Below are 15,160 nucleotides of genomic sequence, written 5' to 3' on the forward strand. Positions count from 1 at the left end.
GAAAGGACATTGAAGTCAATGAAAAAGTACAACTTAGATTTACTTGGATGGTACCAGGCAGAAGTGGGTATAATTATTATGAGCGTCTTAAAAAAATGCACAGTTAAGAGGCGATACAATAGAAGTGTTTCAAATTATGAAAGGTTTTCAAAGTAAACTATGAAAGATTATTTCCATTAGTGGATGGGCCAGTAACAACAGGGCATAAAGGAGGCTTTGTGCAAGAAGGAGCGAGGAGATGTTAAATAAATGTTTTCGTGGAAAGGGTTATTAGAATGTGGCATACTTTATCACAAGTAGCTCCTGAAACTGAATCAATTACAACATTTGAGAGAATTGAAAAAACAATTTTTTTAAAGGGAATGGGGAACGAGCAGATATGTAAATGCAAGTAAATACTCACAGTAGGGAATCTAGCACCAGCACAGGCATAATGAGCTTGATGGCTTCTTTTGTACAAATATTTCTATAAGAGGCTTGGCATTTAAGGTCAAAGTTCTATTTTATGATTCTGCAAAAATTAGAGGTCAGCAGCAGCAGCATTTTGAGTTTTTTTCATGCTGAAGGTGATTACAACAGTGTAATTAATGCACACCAAGGTTTTCTCTAATTAGTACAGGAATGTCCCAATCTGCCGTATTTCACTGCTGGTGCCAGTTGCAGCCTATTTTCAGCTCACTGCTGCAGACTGGGAACTCATCATTTCACAGGCAGATGATTGATACATTAGCGGTTATTAACAAAAGATGTAATATAATATGCACATTTTAAACCAAGGACTCCACCTTGTATTCAACCTTTTTTTTGTCTTAGCCGGTTCATAACTGAAACTTGAGATTGTATTATTCCCACTGTTTGGCCAGGATGACATATGCACTAGTAATTTATGTTTCCATTGCAGCCTTCAAGATGATCTGATTTCACATATTAAAGCACATGATTTATTTTGTAAAAAGTCAACATTCTTTGAATTGCTTGTCATCTCACAGCATGTAATTACTTTTATATGGTACTGCCTACATTGCTCATGCACATATGAATATCCTCAACACGGAAACCAAGCATTTATTTTGGAAAATGTAGTCTTATCCTTACAGTGACTTCTAACCAACTTTAAATTAATTGGGCCGGCTTTGGAAATGTGCCATATTTTCACCATACAAGATTTTAGCTTTGATCAAAGTCCAGAGTTGTGATGTTGGGTGTATTAATGCTGTTAATTAAATTTAGCTGCGCTGTGTTGAGACTTACATCGCAAAGCTGACTTGATGCTTGTTCTGATGAAGTATAAAAACTAACCGGACGCAACTCAATTCAATCTAGGTGCGAGTGGTAGATAGAAGTTGCCAGTACACAGTGTATTTTTGTAATAATCATGGCAATTTATAAGAGGTACTCTGCAGTAAGTTTCATAGTTATGCAGATAAGCTAATCAAAAGACTGATTCAGAGGAGCAGTTTGGATTAGACATTCATAGAAACATAGAAACATAGAAAATAGGTGCAGGAGTAGGCCATTCGGCCCTTCTAGCCTGCACCACCATTCAATGAGTTCATGGCTGAACATTCAACTTCAGTACCCCATTCCTGCTTTCTCGCCATACCCCATTCATATTAGAACATAAGAACATAAGAATTATGAGTAGGAGTAGGCCATACAGGCTTGCTCCGCCATTCAATTAGATCATGGCTGATCTTTGATCTCAACTCCACCTTCCCACGTGATCCTCATATCCCTTGATTCCCCTAGAGTCCAAAAATCTCTCTATCTCAGCCTTGAATGGTTCAGCATCCACAGCCCATTGGGGTAGAGAATTCCAAGGATTCACAACCCTCTGAGTGAAGAAATACCTCCTCATCTCAGTCTTAAAAGGCCGACCCCATATCCTGAGACTGTGCCCCCTAGTTCTAACACACCAGCCAGGCGAAACAACCTCTCAGCATCTACCCTGTCAACCCTCCTCAGAATCTTATAGATTTCAATGAGATCACCTCTCATTCTTCTAAACCCCAGAGAGATAGGCCCAATCTACTCAATCTCTCCTCAGAGGACAACCTTCTCGTCCCAGGGATCAATCTAGTGAACCTTTGTTGCACCATCTCTAAGGAATGTATGTTCCTTCTGAGATAAGGAGACCGAAGCTGTGCACAGTACTCCAGGTGTGGTATCACCAAAGCCCTGTAAAATTGTAGTACGACTTCCTTACTCTTGTACTCCAACCCCCTTGCAATAAAGGCCAACATGCCATTTGCATTCCTAATTGTTTGCTGAACCTGCATGCTAACTTTCTATGATTCCTATATGAGGACACCTAAATCTCACTGAACATCAACATTTAAAAGTTTCTCGCCATTTAAAAAATATTCTGTTTTTCTATTCTTCCTACCAAAGTGAATAACCTCACATTTCCCCACATTATACTCTAACGGCCACCCTATTGCCCACTCACTTAACATGTCTATATCCCTTTGCAGGCTCTTTGCGTCCTCCTCACAGCTTACTTTCCCACTTAGCTTTGTATCATCAGCAAACTTGGATGCATTACACTCGGTCCCTTCATCTAAGTCATTAATATAGATTGCAAATAGCTGAGGCCCAAGCACTGATCCTTGCAGCATCCCATTAGTTACAGCCTGTCAACTGGAAAATGACCCGTTTATCTCTACTCTCTGTTTTCTGTCCATTAACCAATTCTCTATCCATGCTAATATATTACCCGCAAACTCATGTGCCCTTATCTTGCGTAGCAACCTTTTATATGGCACCTTATCGAATGCCTTTTGGAAATCCAAATATATTACATCCACTGGTTCACCTTTATCTAACCTGCTAGTTACATCCTCAAAAAACTCAATTAAATTTGTTAAACACGATTTCCCTTTCATAAAACCATATTAACCTTGCCGAAATATATAATGATTTTCTAAATTGTTACCACTGCCTTAATAATGGATTCCAGCATTTTCCTGACAACTGATTTCAGTCTATTTGGCCTGTGTTCCCTGTTTTCTCTCTCCTTCCTTTCTTGAATAGCGGTGTTACATTTGTTATCTTCTTATTCACTGGGATCACTCCAGACTCTAGCAAATTTAGAAGATCACAACCAATGCATCCACTATCTCTGCAGATGTTAGAACCTTAGGATGTAGGCTATCTGGTCCAGAGGAGTTATTGGCTTTTAGTCTCACTAGTTTCTTAAGTACTTTTTCTCTTCTGATATTAATTACTTTAAGTTCCTCACTCTTATTAGCCCCTTGGTTTCCCATTATTTTTGGTATGATTTTTGTGTCTTCTACTGTGAAGACAGATACAAAATATTTGTTTAAAATTTCTGCCATTTCCTTATTCGCTGTAATAATTTCACCTGTCTCAGCCTCTAAGGGACCAAAGCTTATTTTTGCTACTCTCTTCCATTTTACATATTTGTAGAAGCTCTTACAATATGTTTTGATATTTCTTGCTATTTTGCTCTCATTCTATTTTTTTCCCATTTTATCAATTTTTTTGGTCATCATTTTCTGGTTTCTAAAGCTCTCCCAATACTCAGGCTTATTATTATTCTTCACAACATTATAAGCCTCTTCTTTTAATCTAATATTATCCTTAGCTTCTTTAGTTAGCCACGGATCGATCACTTTTCCCCTGGAGTTTTTATTTGTCAATGGAATGTATATTTGCTAAGAATTTTGTAATATTTCTTTAAATGTTTGCTTATCTACCATCATACCTTTTAAACTAATTTCCCAATCTACCTTCGTCAACTCACCCCTCATACCTATATAATCAGCTTTATTTAAGTTTAAGAGCCTGAAATTGGTGAACTTACCGCTCACTGCCGCCGACTGCCGCCGACATTCCTCTGCAACATCCGCCCAGTGCCACTTTCGACGTGGCCTGGAGCAGGCGGGAGGGGAGAGCCACCAGGAAGCGGCCACCGATGTCAGTGGGTGGCCGAGTAGCGTAAGTGGACTCCTGCCCGCCGAGATGCGATATTCATGTGGGCGGGAGTCAGTGGGAGTCGGCGTCAGAATGGGGGTGGACTGCTGGCTGGAGGCTGGTCTGTCCCTGGCGGTAAGTAGGAAAATCATGGAAAAAAGATTCGTGAACAATTTTTATTTGTTTTTTCCACAACGACTTACCTTGATGGGGTCCCCTGAAGATCTTCCGCTAGATTTTTTATTTTTTGCTAATGATTTTTATTTTTAGGTCTTCGACCCTCCGTTGGCCCGACTCCATCCTCAGCGGCACTTGGGCAGCAAGCGCCTCTGCCGTTGAGAATGAGAACTCCCATCGGCTGCTGCCCAGATTGGCGGCGTAAGTCTCTCATTTGCCACCCACCGACCTTCGAGGGGCCTTGGTGATGAAAATCCCGCTAAAAGAACCATCAGGTAACTTGGCAGCCATCAGCGGTCCTTTGAGCGGCACTTGGGCGGGCGGAGGCCTTCAGAAATTTCATGCCCTACGACTCTAGTTTTGGACTGAAGTATTTCACTCTCAAACTCAATGTGAAATTCTATCATATTATGATAACTCTTCCCCAGAGGATCCTTTACTATGAGATTACTAATTAACTCTGTCTCCTTACACAATATAAGATCTAAAATAGCAAGTTCTCTGGTTGGTTTCATGAAGTATTGATCAAGGAAACTTTCTCAAATGCGTTCCATGAACTCGTCCTCCAGACTACCTTTGCCAATTTGATTTGCCCAGCCTATACCTTTGTTACAAGCTTCTATTATTTGTTGATTAATATTATGTCCAATGGTATAGTTACTGATTGGCAGCCTATAAACCACTCCCACCAGTGCTTTCTGCCCCTTGTTATTTCTTATTGTACGGGGTGTTGGTGAGACTACACCTAGATTAATGTGTACAGTTTTATTCTCCTTATTTAAGGAGGGATATACTTGCATTGGAGGCAGCTCAGAGAAGGTTCGCGAGGTTGATTCCTGAGATAAAGGAGTTGTCTTATGAAGAAAGGTTGAGCAGGTTGGGCCTATACTCATTGGAGTTTAGAAGAATGAGAGGTGATCTTATTGAAACGTATAAGATTCTGAGCGGGCTTGACAGGGTAGATGCAGAGAGGATGTTTCCTCTCGTGAGGGACTCTAGAACTAGGGGGCATAGTTTCAGAATAAGGAGTCACCTATTTAACATAAGAACATAAGAACATAAGAAATAGGAGCAGGAGTAGGCCATACTGCCCCTCGAGCCTGCTCCGCTATTTAATACGATCATGGCTGATCCGATCATGTACTCAGGTCCGCTTCCCTCCCTGATCCCCATAACCCCTTAATCTCTTATCAGTTAAGAAACTGTCTATCTGCCGTAAATTAATTCAATGACCCAGCTTCCACAGCTCTCTGAGGCAGCGAATTCCACAGATTTACAACACTCTGAGAGAAGAAATTCCTCCTCATCTCAGTTTTAAATGGGCGGCCCCTTATTCTAAGATTATGCCCCCTAGTTTTAGTCTCCCCCTATCAGTGGAAACATCTGCTCTGCATCCACCTTGTCAAGTCCCCTCATAATCTTATACATTTTGATAAGATCACCTCTCATTCTTCTGAATTCCAATGAATAGAGGCCCAACCTCCTCAACCTTTTCTCATGAGTCAACCCCCTCATCTCCGGAATCAACCTAGTGAACCTTCACTGAACTGCCTCCAAAGCAAGTATATCCTTTTGTAAATATGAAAACCAAAACTGTACGCAGTGGCCTCACCAATACTCCGTATAACGTAGAAAGACTTCCCTGCTTTTATACTCCATCCCCTTTGCAATAAAGGCCAAGATCCCATTGGCCTTCCTGATCACTTGCTGTACCTGCATACTAACCTTTTGTGTTTCATGCACCAGTACCCCCAGGTCCCGCAGCACTTTGCAATTTTTCTCCATTTAAATAATAACTTGCTCTTCTATTTTTTCTGCCAAAGTGCATGACCTTACATTTTCCAACATTATACTCCATCTGCCAAATTTTTGCCCACTCACTTAGCCTGTCTATGTCCTTTTGCAGATTTTTTGTATCCTGCTCACACATTGCTTTTCCTCCCATCTTTATATCATCAGCAAACTTGGCTACGTTACACTCAGTCCTTCTTCCAAGTCGTTAATATTTAAAACGGAGATGAGGAGGAATTTCTTCTCTCAGAGGGTTGTGAATCTTTGGAATACTCTACCCCAGAGAGCTGTGGAGGCTGGGTCATTGAATATATTTACGGTGGAGATAGACAGATTTTTGAACGAGAAGAGAGTCGAGGGTCATGGGGAGCGGACAGGAAAGTGAAGTTGAGGCCAGGATCAGATCAGCCATGATCTTATTGAATGGCGGAGCAGGCTCGAGGGGCCAAATGGCCTACTCCTGCTCTTATTTCTTATGTTCTTATGTTCTTACCTCCACCCATACTGATTCTACTTTCTGTTCTTCCGAGCCAAGATCCTTTCTCCTTTAGCCTATGAAACTCATAAGGAATTTTTTTTATGATTCAAAAGCGAAACAAAAATGGTAATGGATCTAAAGATTCCACCCAGAATCCTATAAATAAAGCAATTGGTAAAATAAGGTGTATACTTGACAGGAATTTTCACCCCATTACGGACAACATTCAACTTTGGGGGCAGGAAAATGCTGGTATTGGAGCAGCTGCTCTTACACGCCCTGCTGATTTTCCTTTCCACAATGGGGTGTATAAACAGTCGCCATTCTGTTACTGCCAGTTTTCCACTACCGCCAAAGTTGAAAGTTACCTCTGTTCATTAATGTAACTGGTGCAGATTTTGGATTATCTTTATGCTTATCCTTATTCAGAAATTCAGTGCCAAAATCTATAGTTCAGGACACTGAACAGGAGGAAAAAAAAAGACAAAACAAATGGCCATCATACTTCAGTTTTAGAGGCTGTAGATTGTAGAAGACAGAGGAAGGTAAGGAATTCCAATATTATGAGACTCCGGGAAACTGAATTAGAGAGGAGATGGCACAATGAACTTTGATTTCAATATAATGAGGATACAGGAAGGAAGAAGTATTTTGATGGCACTTTATTTAGAGCTTAGACAATAAAGGACCAATTATAATGTTACCTGCTTTTAAATATGCGGGTCCAATTATGCTGACTACGATTTTTACTGCTGGCCTGAGCAGGGAACATGTTGTGACTTTCCTGCCAGGTGAAAATTGCAGGAGGAGGACTCGGAGCCAGAAAACGCTCAAACAAGTACATTTTTAAAAATATATTTTTTTACTTTACTTGTGGGGCCAGGAGCAGCAACAGTGCTACTCGAGCTCCCAAGATGGAAAGCTTAGGCCACACATGCCCCAGAATTTCCCCCTTTCCTGACTGGAAGACCCTTCTGAAACCCCCTCCCAGCCGGCAACCGTCCCTTTGTCCCAGCTGGCAACCACCTGCCACTCGAAATGGCATTTCTGCCCGCCAGCCAACTGCCCATTTCGGTTGGGCAATTGAACGGGTGCATGCAGATGAGGCCTGTTAGTTAAAATTGTCTTGGCCTTACATTGCTGAGGTCAGGGGGAGTTGACCCTATCACCTCTGTCCTTGTGGATTTACATTGGTTCCTCGTCCTCCAACATATCCAATTTAAAATTCTCATCTCATGGCCTTGACCTCTCCTAACTCTATAACCTTCTCCAACTGATAAGCACCCCCCCACCCCCCACTCCCACCACACCCCCATTCTAAGGCCACCTAAAAAAAAAGGCCCTGATGAATTTAGTAGTGGCGCAAATCAAACACAGGCCATCGCTCTGCTAAATTTGTTGTTGTTCCCCTGATTCTAGCCTGTTGTGCAACCTACCTTCTTGCCCCCACCATTGGTGGCAATGCCTTTGGCAATATAGGTCCAATGCTCTGGAATTCCTTCACTAAAGCCCTCTGCCTTGCTACGTCCATCTTCTCCTTTAAGACCCTTCTTAAAACCCACCTCTTTGACCAAGATCTCCTCCTAATATCTCTTTCTTTGGCTAGGTGTTTATTTTCATCTAATTATGCCTCTGTAAAGTGCCTTGGGATGTTTTTCTATGTTAAAGATGTTAAAGATTGCCTCGAGGGTCGCACTGGACCCTAGTTGTAACTCTGGTGGGAGTTTGGCAGAACCTACCATGTCTGCTTCAGCTCCAGCTACATACCCTTCCGTCTCCTTGATGAGGGAGCTGGAGCATGTCACTCACTTGGTCTAGTTAGCACTGGTTTTGCCCACTTTTTCTCATCTGAAGGTCAGTAATCCTCAACTCACCCAGTATATCAGCCTCGGGGGGAGTGGCAGTGGGTCAGTGGAGCAGGAAACTGCTGTCCTCTCTCAGGGTGACAGCATTCCTGATCCCACCACTGCCACTCCGCCATTGTACTTGTCGCTGCCTGTTACCCAGCCAGCCCAGACTGCCGCCGCTCATCCTGAGATGGTGCAGTCTACAGCCAAGCCTTCCAGGTCCAGAACTGGTTGAAGATGTCTGCAAGACCATCGGTAGTCTCTAACACCGAAACTCAGCAGCCTTCCACCAGCCATGCTGCAGCCACTGGGGAGACACTACATAGGAGCAGTAAATTAGGAAAAGGCACTGTAAAGAGGGGTAGTAAGGGTTTGCACATGTAGTTAATATTGTTGTTGTATAAATTTATTATTGGAATGTTGCAGATTTTGGACTGTGTCTCATTTCAGATTTGGGATGTAGTATGGAATGAGAAATTGATAGAATGATGGGGACATGCTGAGCTACTGTGATTTGACCTAAAATTCATGGGAACTGAAGTCTCATAAGGGGGCCCGGTCCTCCCTTCCACAAGGCCGATTGAGTGACTGCCTCTTCCATCGCTGCTGTTCCTGCTCCTTCTCCTCCTCGTCCTCATCCTCATTCTCCTCCTACCCTCCCCCTTCCTCCTCATGGCTATGCCTGGTGGCAATGGCTGGGCTCTCATGATGGCCAAGTTGTGCAGCATGCAGCAGACGACAACGAAAAGGGCCAATAAGCTCAGCCGAGTACTGGAGGACTCCTCCCGAGTGGTCAAGGCAGCGGAACCATTGTTTGAGCGCTCCAATGGTCTGCTCACTGATTTTCCTGGTAGCAGCATGGTTGTCATTATATGAGTGCTGGGCAGGAGTGTAGGGGTTGCAGATGGAACTCATGAGCCAGGTGGAGAGCGGTTAGTCCCTGTCTCCAGCAGCCAGACGCGAGCTTGATGTGATGGCTGGAAGAGTGCTGGCACACCGGTCTGGCACAGGATGAATGCATCGTGGCTGCTGCCAAGATAGCAGGCATTGAGGGTGAGCAGTCGCTGTGTGTGGTCGCACACCAACTGCTCACTAATTGAATGGTAAACTTTGCGGTTACAAAATAGCTCAGGATTGGTATGCTGTGCCCGCAAAGCAACGTAGGTGCAGTCAATGACACCCTGCACCGTGGATGTTATATTTGCAGATGACAGATATACTCCCTGTGTAGTCACTGTATAGTTGCATAAGATGGAGACTTGTTTACCTGATGTACTATCAATAAGATTTACACTGTGTATATACTATGCTGGCACCACTAGACGGTGCAACTGGTGGAGACTGGGGTTTCCTGCACCTGTGGCAGAGGCTGTCCACCAGAGGGCACTGCGGTGGGAGACCTGAGGGTCACCTGCTTGTGCCTCACTCTGGAATTACGAATAAAGGATCAAGGTCACTACAGTTTGAGTACAACACATTGCCTCGTGGAGTCATTCATAAGTGGGGAAACCCACTATCCTGGCGAAGCCACATGCACACTCGTGCTGCTTCTCTCTGGTCATGGGCAAGGAAATATAGTCCCTTCTCCTTCTGAAGAGAGCACCTATGACCTCATGGATGCAGCAATGGACAGCGAACTGAGATTTGTTAGATATGTCTCCTGTTGCAGACTTGAAGGATCCACTAGCATAGAAATTGAGGATGACGGTGACGTTGACTGCCACTGAGACAGCCGTGGTCACCCTGGTCTCAGGCTGGAGATCTGGTTGCAGGAGGAGGCAGAGCTCTGTGACCACGTCCTTGGTGAAGCACAGCCTTCACACACACCGTTGCTCAGTGAAATTGATGTAGGAGAACTGCTGTCGGAATAGCCTGGCAGGGTAAGGCCTCCTGTTGAGAGTCCTGTTGGCCCTCCTCCCTCTAGCTACATTTTGCAATCTTTCTCTCTGCCTCCGCTTGCTCCGATGTCGACACTAGTGGGTCAGGTCCAATGCCAGTACAGCCCCCATTAAAGTATGGAAATGTTGCACTTTAAAATCTCAGCTAAATGAAAGTGAATAATTTTTCTGAGGCAGAAGACTCTTTAAAGTGAAAAACGCTGAAATCACTCAAAACACCTGTTTGCCTAAATCAAACTGACAAGGCAGCGTTCTTTGTCGACTAAAAATAAACCGGATGTTGACACCTTTAATTACTGCTCCTCCAGTGGCCATCCGACTGCATACCGCCTCCTCCACCTGCTGTTGTTAATAGCAGGCGCACAGGCAGTGGGCGCTAACAGGAGGTACAAAGGAAGCCAATTTCTCCTGCTTAATGCTTATAGCATTTTTAGTGTACACATATTAAGATTAATAATTGTCAACATGTTCATTACAAATAATGCACAGTGCAATTTCAAGCTGCATATGAAATAAATAACGTAGCTAGAGGTTTCTTCCGAATTATATCTGAATTAATAAAGTGGAGCATTTAATACATGATTACACCAGCACTGTGAAACTTTATAAAATGATTAGGAGACACTAGAAGCAATGGAATAAACTGAAGGAGTTGAGGCAGGGAACAGATTTTATAGTGGGAATGATTTTCAAAAAAGGTCAGGCCAACAGAAATTTACATAATTATTTATTCATTGACTAAACTGTTTCAATAATATTCATTTTCACTAGGGGATGCACTGATTGTAATAGGGGATATATTTAGATAGATATGTCTATCTCCTGGCAACAGATCACAAATAAATAATAACATTGTAAAATTATCACACTCAAAAAATTTCCATTGTCTAACAAAATAAAATCATGCATTGTGCTTTTGCATTGCACTCTGGGAGGCATCTGACCTGGTCAGCAGCATAAAGTGCAGTGAAAAAATTATGTTGGTGCAGAGTGGAACCATCATGACCATGAGTTGCAAGAAGATACTTAATCTAAATCTGTAGATACTATCGGCTCAATTTTCCCCAGTGCCCTTTTTTGGCGTATTGCAAGAGTTATGCCCGTTTTTTTGGCCCCCGACTACTCCAAAAAATAACTTGCAAGTTTCCCCATTCTATTTTTTGAAATTGGCGCGTGCAGCCTGTCTTTTAGTTTCGGGGGGGGGGGGGTGGAGCCTAATGTCTGCGCCGAAAAAACAATGCCCCTCGCCTTCTGCGCATGCACGGGAAAAAAATAACATTTTTGACGTGATTGTTATGGGCGCGCATGCCCAGGACAGCTCCCAGTCTGCATTCGGCCATTTTTAAAGAGTCAGTTGTGTGTGAGAACTTTAATTCTCATTGGAAAAATCGGAGTTGCAATAAAATATGCAATGCGGCTGAAGGACCAAAAATTTCTCACAGGACAAAGTGGAGGCCCTGGTTACTGTAATTGAGGCCAGATGGCACGAGCTGGACACCAGCAGAGGTCAAATAAAAGTTACACCAAAAGAAATGAAGAAACGCTGGAACCAACTTTCATAAGATTACTGTGCAATGGTGAGCACCCCGAGGTCCGAGGGCAGTGCAAAAAGAATTTGAAGGAAATTGGTCATAATTAGTGTAAGTAATATGTTCATTTATTCACTGGAATTGCAATCGTAAATGTGACCATCTGTATGTCCCACTCAGCAGAAAGACACCCTCTCTAAAAAGTTACATTTTCATCTTTGCAGAGGAAGGTGGCACACAACATAAGGGAAAGAAGTCGAACAGGAGGAGGCCCGGCAAATCTGCACCCACTGACACACTTGGAAGACAGGGTCGCTGCTTTGATGGGTCCTGCCTGGAGGAAAGCAACCACCACTGCACAAGCGGGGCCCACCCTCGATGGAGAGGGTAAGTCCTGCAAATTCCACAGTCTGGCTTTGCTAAATGTTAAGTACTGCGCGGGCTAGCCATGCTTCGGTTCATGGGGATGTCTCCATCAGCTACGCTTCGGTTGATGCAATGTGCTATCATTCATCATGGTCCTTCAAATGAGCCTGCTGCCTGCGCTGTGTGAGCCTACTCATGCCACCCACCCTGCCCCCTCCTCTGCTGCTAACCATTTGTCTGTTCTGTTATATTTTGCAGAACAAGAGGACAACCCTGACGAGGCTGAAGCCGATGCAAAAGAAGATTCAGACGAGGACGAGCCTGAAGAGGAGAACATCTTCTAATCCCACCTTCCAGACCGAGAGCATGGCGGTGAGGGGGAGGGGGAGGTGATGCATGAAGTCCACACTGTTGTAGTCACTCTGGAGGAGGTGCAGGTGTCGCCCATTGAGGTGCCATGCCCTTTCCTGAGTGGTACGAGTGTTGGGATATTCCATGGTTTCTCACAGTCTGAGGCTGCGGATCCCAGTGAGATGCAGCAAGGCACACCCAGGGCCCTAACATGCAAGGCTGCAGGTCCTTGTGGGATGCAGCGAGGCACACCCATGGCCCCACCGTCCAAGGATGCGGGTCCCAGTGGGATGCGACAAGGCACACCCAGGGCCCCACTGTCTGAGGCTGCGGAACCCAGTGAGATGCAGTGAGCCACACCTAGGGTGAGGATTGGTAGGAGAGCTCGACAGCGCCTTTGTGAGGTGTAGTATCTAACAGATGTAGTTCAGATGATGGCAATGAGTGCGGACAGCATTGACCTTACACGATAATGCCTGGACACCATCAGTGGGTGGGTGATGAGGAATCAGGATTGTCAGGAGAAGTAGCAACACACTCACAAGAAATAGGAACACTGTCCGGGAGGGAATGTCGCAGGCAGCTGATACACTGTCGGTGAACATGAGGGAGGGAATGTCGCAGGTAATTGAAACTGTCATGTATTCAACTATCATTGTAACCCATGTATAAGCTGACCTTCTCTCAAGTATGGGCTCGTGTGCATTTATACTGTATAGCAAGGACATATCAGAAACAATGTCAGTGAACATGAGGGAGGGAATGTTGAAGGTAGTTGACACACTATTGGTGAACATGAGGGAGGGAATATCGCAGGTAGCTGAGACGCTGTCGACGAACATGAGGGAGGGAATGTTGGAGTTAGCTGCTGCAATAAGGAACACACCCAAACCCCGCGCCCATTGACAGAATCAACTGCCACTCCCACTCCAATCCCCACACCAGCCTCTGAAGAAGCCCAACCCAGGCCCTCCACATTGCCGCCTGCGCATGCCCCCTGCCCCATCAAGAAGTGCGCATTACCCAAGATGTTTGAAAGAATAAGTTTGGTACCAACCCGAGAAACATTGCAGGCAGGGGTCGAGTCAGCAAGACCAAGCGCAGCGGGCGGTCTTAGAATAAAGTGGGTGCAGCCTTCCTTTGCTGCAGTTGTTGTTATTATTATTGTTGTTACTGTTGTAACTGTTCTCAAATTAAATGTTTTTTGTAAGTTATGTAAATTTACAAGTTTAAAAGTTTGAAAGTAATCTTAAAATTTGTAAGTGATCTTAACTGAGAACTTGAAAGTTTGATACAAGAATATTTTTATTAAACTTAAGTTCAGTACAAATAAGTGTTTGTTAAATTTTTGAATAAAATGTATTTTAAATTATAACTGAATATTCCATTATTTGTTTCATTATTAATACAACTTTTTAAAGTAAAGAAGATCCTTTCCATTATTTGTTCCATCAACACAACACACATTACGGAACAGGTCCAAACAGTAAACATGCGCCATTTGGAATAGTTGCCGCTGAGCCTTCAAGCAGCAAAGTGTTCACGGATGAGCTGTTGGCGCAAAGCTCGAGCAATCGTTAAAGGGGCACGGCAGCCACCCTCCTCCATCATTGTGCTCTGGGTTCAGGTAGTTGCATGGCTTCCTCATCCTCATCCTCGTCCTCGTCCTCGTCCTCGTCCTCCTCCTCCTCCTCCTCGTCATCAGGCCCTCTCACTTCAGGTGGGTCTTCTACTAACAGCTGCTGTTGCCTCATGATGGCTAAGTTATGCAGCGTGCAGCACACAACAGTGAACTGACTGACAATCTCAGGGGAATATTGCAAGCAGCCTCTGGAATGGTCCAGGCATCGGAAACACTGTTTCAAGATGTCAATGGTCCTCTCTATTATGCTGCATCTTGCAATGTGCGACATGTTGTATTCCTGGTCAGCTTCCGTATGGCAGGAGAGCTCGGACACGTGTTATGCTCCTCCTGTACTATGCGGATAGTCAGGGACGCTTCTGGTGTCCCTGATGACTACGTGTGCAGGAAGTGTATCTGGCTGCAGCTCGTGATGGACCACATTGCGGCACTGGAGCTGCGGGTGGATTTACTCTGGAGCATGCACGATGCTGCGAATGACGTGAATAGCACGTTTAGTGAGTTGGTCTTACCGCAGGTAAAGGGTACACAGCCAGATAGGGAATGGGTGACCAACAGGAAGGGCAGTGCAAGGAAGGTAGTGCAGGGGTCCCCTGCGGTCATCCCACTGCAAAAAAGATACACCGCTTTGGGTACTGTTGGGGGGGATGACTGACTAGGGGAGGGCACGAGCAGCCAAGTTCATGGCACCATGGGTGGCTGTGCTGCACAGGAGGGCAGGAAAAAGAGTGGGAGAGCTATAATGATAGGGAATTCAATTGTAAGGTGAATAGATAGACGTTTCTGCGGCCGCAACCGAGACTCCAGGATGGTATGTTGCCTCCCTGGTGCAAGGGTCAAGGATGTCTTTGAGCAGGTGCAGGGCATTCTGAAAAAGGAGGGTGAACAGCCAGTTGTCGTGGTGCATATAGGTACCAACAATATATGTAAAAAACGGGATGAGGTCCTATAAGACAAATTTAGGGAGCTAGGAGCTAAATTAAAAAGTAGGTCCTCAAAAGTAGTAATCTCAGGATTGCTACCAGTGCCAAGTGCAAGTCAGAGTAGGAATCACAGGATAGCTCAGATGAATACGTGGCTTGAGGAATGGTGCAGAAGGGAGGGGTTCAAATTCCTAGGACATTGGAACCGGTTCTGGGGGAGCT

Source organism: Pristiophorus japonicus, chromosome 15, assembly GCF_044704955.1.
Source record: "Pristiophorus japonicus isolate sPriJap1 chromosome 15, sPriJap1.hap1, whole genome shotgun sequence".
NCBI classification, from domain to species: Eukaryota; Metazoa; Chordata; class Chondrichthyes; family Pristiophoridae; genus Pristiophorus; species Pristiophorus japonicus.